At 41.2% G+C, this 7,407-nt stretch overlaps 1 long non-coding RNA gene across 1 annotated transcript; it reads right to left on the bottom strand.

The window, feature by feature from the left end:
- Nucleotides 1–772: 772 nt before the first annotated feature.
- LOC124055987 lies at nt 773–2,450 on the bottom strand. The gene is made up of 4 exons (XR_006842936.1): nt 2,370–2,450; nt 1,727–1,807; nt 1,537–1,605; nt 773–829 (listed from the first exon to the last, which is right to left on the bottom strand). It is a non-coding gene; the product is annotated as an uncharacterized LOC124055987 (long non-coding RNA).
- Nucleotides 2,451–7,407: the final 4,957 nt, after the last annotated feature.

Genomic DNA, 7,407 nt, shown 5'->3' with positions numbered 1-7,407 from the left:
TGTGTTATAACGACAGTCGTTAGAGTCACATGGGGTCCTTTGTGAATGGCAGTTGTTCTTAGAGGCTAAGTTGTGGAATCTCCTGGGAAGAGATGAAAGGGCAGCTTTGTAAATTGGAGATAGGTGGTGTCGCAGACCTCCTCCTCTGTTGAGAGATGGTTTTTCTAATTTCACATAGATGGCTTCTTTTACTCCTCTTTCAAACCATCTATCCTCTCTGTCCAAGATGTGAACATTGTTGTCCTCAAAGGAGTGAGCTTTCTTCTTCAGGTGTAGGTAGATGGCGGAATCTAGGCCTGAGGAGTTGGACCATCTCTCAACAGAGGAGGAGGTCTGCAACACCACCTATCCAATTTCTGTCTCTCTACGACTGTCGTTTGGCACAATGGGGCACTAAACGAGCCTATGACACCACTGGCCATGTGAATGCCTCCACAGAGGTTAAATACCTGGGTCTCCACACCAGCTAGTTGGACTAGTCCCAGCCTAGTCAAGCGAGCATGAACTGATGAAGCCTCTTGGATGAGAGGTGAAACGTCCTCAAAGACAAATAACTAAGTCCAGTTGCATTTGATTGAATTTCCTTGAGATAACCATGACCTGGATGAATGCGAATATTCACTGGCTTATTCATCTATCTATATATACACACAGGACTCGAGAGGGTTAACCACCCATGGTCAAGCAGACAAGTCATGGCTAAGAGAACACATTCAGAACCACCACGCTACATTGACCACAATGAAGGTACTCACATTTCATCTTTGACATGGCCCACCCCATCAGCTTTGCAGACATCAATCTCTGACACGTTCTCCTCCCTGGGTTTCTGATTGAAAAGATACATTGTGGAATTTGTGCTCTGCCTTTTGCATTTAAGGTGCTCATACAGAGAAAATGGGTAGTTTTCTTCTGCTCAAATGTCAGAATGGTTCAAGCTTTCATCAACACATTCAGTGTTTTCAGAGTAGTAAGACAGTGTCTCTTTATTTTGTAACTAAAAAATCTCAAAAAAGCACACACTTACTGTGGGAAGGGATCTCGGATAAACCGTGGTGAAAACACTTGGTGTGACAAAACATGGCATGGAGACGAAACAAAAGCATAAGCAATTCCTGACATGAAGACAATGCAAAGCACTGACAAAAGGTGCTGGGGAAACAAAGACTAAATAGACAGGACAATAAGACACAGGTGCAACACATCAGGGAAGGGCAAGCAATCAAGGGGAACTAAAGCAAATATACATGAAACAGACACACAGGGGAAGTGACAAAAACCTGGAACATAATAGATAGATAGATACTTTATTGATCCTGAGGGAAATTCAGCACATGACAAGACAAACATGAAACATGAGATGAGGACTAGAAATCAAAAGACAAAACATAACCAAAACAGGGCGTGACAGATGTCATAACATAAGAACTTTATTGATCCCGCAGGAAATTGTTGAAATTTCCTGTCATTGTGTGTGAGTTAGTGTAAAATTGTAATTCATGTGCACAACATTAAAACCAGTTTACTACCACTCACCTTCTTTTCATCACAGGCACCATGCTTCCTGGATTCAATCGGCTTCCTTTTTAAAGGAGAGTACAACTCCTAAAGATAAATCATGAGATAAATCATCATTTGTTTAACTCAGGGCTCACAGAAAGATATTGGGTTTAAATATAACTGTATTTCATGTACACAGTACTAAACTCTGCTTACTAACACTCACCTTTTTTTCATGATGGGTTGTCACACAAGGCTCAATGCACCCATTCCCCTCTGACTTTTCTTCCTCCAAGGAACACGGCTCCTAAAGATGAATCGTGAGATTTTGGTTTTCAGAAGATACATAGACAGAAGTGTTTTTTTTTCCCTCAATAAAAATACCAAAATGTTTCACCATCAATACATTCAAAAGGTTCAGGTGGCCAAACTATGAACTGTATAATAAATCACTCATTTTGGTTCACATGTACCGCACAAGTTTATTGGTGTTTAGTTTAGTTTAGTTCAGACTTTTTCAGATATATTTGGCTGTTACTAACAAGGTCCTCCTGTTCAAGGCCTCATACTCAAACTCTTTGTCCTCAAACTTCAGCCCTTTGTCCATGTCCTCGTGCATGATCAGACGTCGCTTCTGGAGCGATACCGAAAATCATTATATCGATGTAACTTTTTAAACATGTGAAGTGTAATGAGATGATTTCAGTTAAGAAAAGGTGCTGCTGCTTCAACATCAATAACATTATAAGTCTGATAAAAGACCCAGCTAATTTAATCTTGAGTTATTGAACTTGGCATAGACGACTAACATACTCTTAAAATGAAAAAAAAAAAAAATGTTGCTTAACTGTTGCTTAACATTTCCTTACCTGTACACTGTGCTGGGAGCTTTCATAAGTCCAGGCCCGTACTTTGTCACTTGTGCAACGGAATTTATGAGGAGGGAAAGTATCCTCCAATATTTCATTGCCAAATTGCTCCTCCTTCTTTTTTCAGTGGCAGTAGTAAATGACTGCAATGGCAATGATGATGCCCACAACCACACTGACAACATCTGCTGCTATAGTTCCATGTTCATAATTTACAGTCAGCTGTGATGTGACACTGAGTGTAAACTTGCAGTTGTCTGTACCAACAAGGTTTTCAACTTTGCAGAGGTAGGTTCCAGAGTCTCTCTCTGTGATTTCATCCAAATACAAATCGCCTTGTATAGTGTCAATAACAGCATTCTGAGGCAACACTTGGTTTCCGCTTGTCTTTGACCATCTGTACTTTAGAGGGGGACTACCTTCTGAGGATCTGCATCTCAGCCTCAAATCTTTTCCTACCACAGCTTCACCTGCAATGTAACACATTGGCTTACTTGGCTTCTCCATTACTGACAAGATAATGTGTTTGAACTGGATTTCAGGTTTTCCGTTCAGGGTTGAATGTTTCACCTTGCATTGGTAAGTGCCTGTATCTGTAAGCTTCACATCGGTGATTGCTATTGAAGCAATGCCATTTTGAGGATGAGGAGATGTGAAGTAGACCCTACCCTTTAAAGGATCATATAAATTATTATATGTCATGGTTCCAGTGTACCAGATAATGATCTTGTCATCTTGCTCTCTTTGTGGAGACAGAAAGTTCCACTCTATCTCAATGCGTTCCCAATTCTCAGAGGCAAGGACAAACTCGCAATTAAGGATCACATTTGAATCTCTACCTATATAATAGTACTTAATGTGTGAGGTTATTTCTAGAGCAGAAGTTGGTCCTGTGGTATAAGGGTGACATATTATCATGATGACAAAAAGCCATAGCACAAGCTTCCTGGATAAATAACTTGAGAACAAGGAGGTTGTCAGGAGATGACGGTGTGGTTGCATCATACTGATGTGCTTGCATATTGGGGTGGGCTGCAGCTTACTGTCTCTGTAAAATTAAAAGGTTGGGGTTAGGAGTTTGGGTGTAGAAGTTGGGCCTTTTGTCAGACTTATATTCATATGGTAGAGTTAGCACAATGAACTCAGTCTGAGGTTTTACAGTAGAGGATCTTTTATAGTGAAAATGGATGTCTGTTTATCTTGATATAGAAAATGGACAGCTTCACCTGCACAAATTTCAACTACACCTCATCCAACTCTAGCTCAGAAATTTCACACAAAATAACATTAAAGATAGAGGAAAAGTTGGGCTACAATGTCACAAGAGAATAACACTTTAGCAAAAACTATCGAGGAAAAGTGGGCAAAAACTTTGCACTAAAACTGCACTGTAGCAGAGCAGAAACAAAAAAGTGGGCTAAATACTGTGCTAAAGCATAAACAGAAAGGGAATTTACTCTTACCTGGACATGAGTGGCCAGTCCTGAAAATATCACGGAAATAGCCCCCGAGGTACAACCCTTCCCCTCCCCCACCACAGCCCAGCCCCATTGTCAGCAGCCAATCAGAAGAGACATACAACTAGTTCACATGATCAAGAGAAAGGGTGGGGGAGGGGCAGGGTTTCTGGGAGCGCTTACTGGGAAGATGGAAGGGGACCATCTTCTCAGTATAGACCACCCAACATCTCCCCTTAAGAGCATTGAATGTAAAAGCTGAAGCAAAAAAAGCAAAAGCTTAGAGAGACAACTAACAGAGACACTACCATCCATCATCATTATTTTCACCCTTTCTACCGCGTTTTCCCTAGGCTAGTTCTGTTCAGGGCCCACACAGGGGCACCTAAACCACTGGGGTTCAATTCAGCTTCTCCCACAGATCATACAGTGTTACTGCAGTGCCAACATTTATTTTACATTGTAGTAAATGTCTACAATTGGCTACAGATCACCAAAAGTCACCGGTCAACCCGATAAGGCCAGAGAAGTTAAACAAAACACTGGCCAGTTCTGCAGCCAGCAAACCCGCAGGTCGACTTTGCAAGTGTATTACTGAGGCTTGATCATTCAAATATGGGCGCATGGACTTGCGTTTGCTCTAACACTGAGGTCTAACTGAACACCATGAACCATGACCTGTCTGTCCACCGCAACAGAGAGTGACCTAAATTTCAAAGCAAAGGTCAGGAGGTCAGGTAAGACCACCTTCTCATTATAGAAATCCAAAATACCCAACATCTACACTTAAAAGTCTTTAATGTAAAAAAAAAAAATAACACTGAGTTGAGCTCCAAATGGCACAAAAGCTTAGAGAGAAGACTAACTTGTTCCGTTCAGTTCCGTTCTTATATTATTTTGCATTTGTTTTTTTATCTGCTTATAAATATATTTCACACTACACATTTCTGATTGCACAACTTTAAAATTTTCTTTCAATTCTACATTAGACATTTCACAGAAAATAAGACTCAAAGAAGAAGCAGCAAAAGGTGGGCTAAAACTTTTATATATAATATATATTTACATGAATGTGTATCTTACCTTCTGATTAGATGCCATGATGAAGAAGTGACTTTAATGTCTGCAAAAACACTCTCACATGAAAAAATCAAAGTCAGTCTGTAATCCTTTAACAAGCCCATGGAATCAACCAATCAGAAGAGACTCCTCATCAACTCATCAGCCAATCAGAGCCATGGCATGTGAGCCATCTCCCTGTGGAGAGTTTAGGGCCAGTAAGTCTGATGATGGCAGGAGTAAGGGTTGCACCCAGTGACCAAGTAAGCACGAACCTACTTTTTTTCAAATGAATTTTCACAAAATTTCATAAGCCACTAGATGGGTTTTAGGGATAAGTCAGTCTTTGACACTTGACTACTACTTTGACTACTGCAGACAGAATTTAAAATTTTAAGCAACGCGCTCCTTGACACCAAAACAGTGTCAGCCACAGATGAGACATCATTACATACATCATCTTCATTGTAGCCCTCAGTGAGGAAAAAACGAGGACGCCAACCAGTTAGAACACCTGCACCTGGGTGCGGTACCTGCCAGGTTCTCTATACAGAAATGCAGGTCGTGAAGCAGCTGCTAGAATGCGAGCTTAAGAGGAACCATCAGCCCAAGTGCCTGCAATCTTCAGCCAAGCGTTCTGTGAGTGCTGTTATTCCTCCTATGGAAATGATGAGTGTGAAGAATTATGCCAGTTGTGCTCAGGAAATTGATGAATGTGTTTGTTTTTTATTTCAGGTAGGCAAATATGGTCGGCGTAAGCACTTTTTGCCCAGCAAGGCACCACATTATGGTAAATATGTCCTGTCAAATTATTTGTCTTCACAGAAAGACAGAAAGTAGGGAGGGGGTGTTCCAGGAGAGGATGAGGAAGGAAGATGAAGGAAAAGTGCAGGAGACAGAGAGTAGGGAGGAAACTTTGCAGGAGAGGGTGACAAGTGAAGATGAAGGAAAAGTGGAGGAGACAAAAAGTAGGGAGTGGGTTTTACAGGACAGGATGTGGAGTGAAAATGAAGGAAAAGAGAGTGACGCACTGGAGACGCACTGGAAAACACGAGTTTATTTCTTCTTTCATTGTTAAACTGCTGGTCTAAACAAATTTCATTAAAAATTAACGCAAGTACAATGAGATAACATTAAGTTGCCAGATTCTGCAGCATATTATATAAGGAAGGTCAAGAAGAGTCATACCTATTAAGCGAAAAAATATCACATCTGTTGCTGTCTGCAGGTCTCTCTTCATCCAGATCTACATATTGAACTGCATCCGGCCCTCTGACAAACCCAATGTCTACTATCGACATCTGCCCATGTTGGTATTCTATGTAGTGCTATTATAACTAACTTAAACAACATATTAGCTAAAAAAATAAATACATACAATACATTGTATACTATGTATACGATATGTATATTTATGTATATTTACATTCCCTCTGCCACTGAGGTTAGATGTATATTTGTACATGTCAATTGTATTTTTGCACAGTTGTTAAAAGGAGTGTTGTTTTTTCATTTCACTGTGGATGCACATCCACATGTGACAAATAAAGAAATTCTGATTCTGATTCTGATTCTGATTCTACACAGTCTTCAGAATTCCAATCATAACAACCTGTCATGTTTGTCCTTTACTGCATGATGTTTACTGCATGTATGTTTCTATCTCTCTCTTTCATCCTCTCTGTCTCTGACCTCTTCTCCCCCCCCCCCCTTCACCCGGACAACTAGCAGCAGGATGGTTCTCCCTTGCAAGCCGGGTTCTGCTCAAGGTTTCTTCCTGTAAAAAGGGAGTTTTTCCTTGCCACTATCTGGTTCAGGCTCTGGGTCTCTGTAAAGCATCTAGAGACAGTTTTGACTGTATAAGGTGCTATACAAATAAATTGAATTGAAATTGTTGAAAGGCTGAGGTCTAGCTGAACCTGAAGACATATGACTTGTCCATCTCACAAGACAGGAAGTGACTGACCTTTGACCCAAGTGTTTAGGAGATCAGTGAAGACCATCTTCTCAGTATGTCCTGGCTGAAACACTCAATCTTTACTTATAAGTTCCTTGATTGTAGAAAATGCTAAGTTAAACTCTAAATGTCCTCAGTGCTTTCAGAGGAGAATTTTGGACACGTTCATGGTCATGGTCATCATGGGTGTCACATTATCCAATGATATAGCAACCCTAGATGGCATTACTCTGTCCCTCAGCGGCTTCTCACGCTCCCGGGTATAAGCCCTTTTTTTGTAGTTTTTGTGTTGGTTTAAAGGCCAACACTACTTGTTTCTACTTGTTTCGGTTGTCTAAACAAGCACATAAGGTACAGCCGAGCCGAACTTTTTAAAATAACGGACGGCTCGAGCACCATGACCACTACGACAACAACAACAACAACAACGGCCTCAAACCAACTCAGAGCTTCGCTGGGAAAACTGCAGCTGCTAAGAACACCGGACTGGCGTAGCAGGCTACACCGGACCGAGGGCAAGAGGAAGCGGTGTGCGCGGAAGCAGAAGAGGGGCAAACGGGGCGGC

Source organism: Scatophagus argus, unplaced genomic scaffold (assembly GCF_020382885.2).
Source record: "Scatophagus argus isolate fScaArg1 unplaced genomic scaffold, fScaArg1.pri scaffold_53_ctg1, whole genome shotgun sequence".
NCBI classification, from domain to species: Eukaryota; Metazoa; Chordata; class Actinopteri; family Scatophagidae; genus Scatophagus; species Scatophagus argus.
This window is presented reverse-complemented; position numbering and strand designations above follow the sequence as displayed.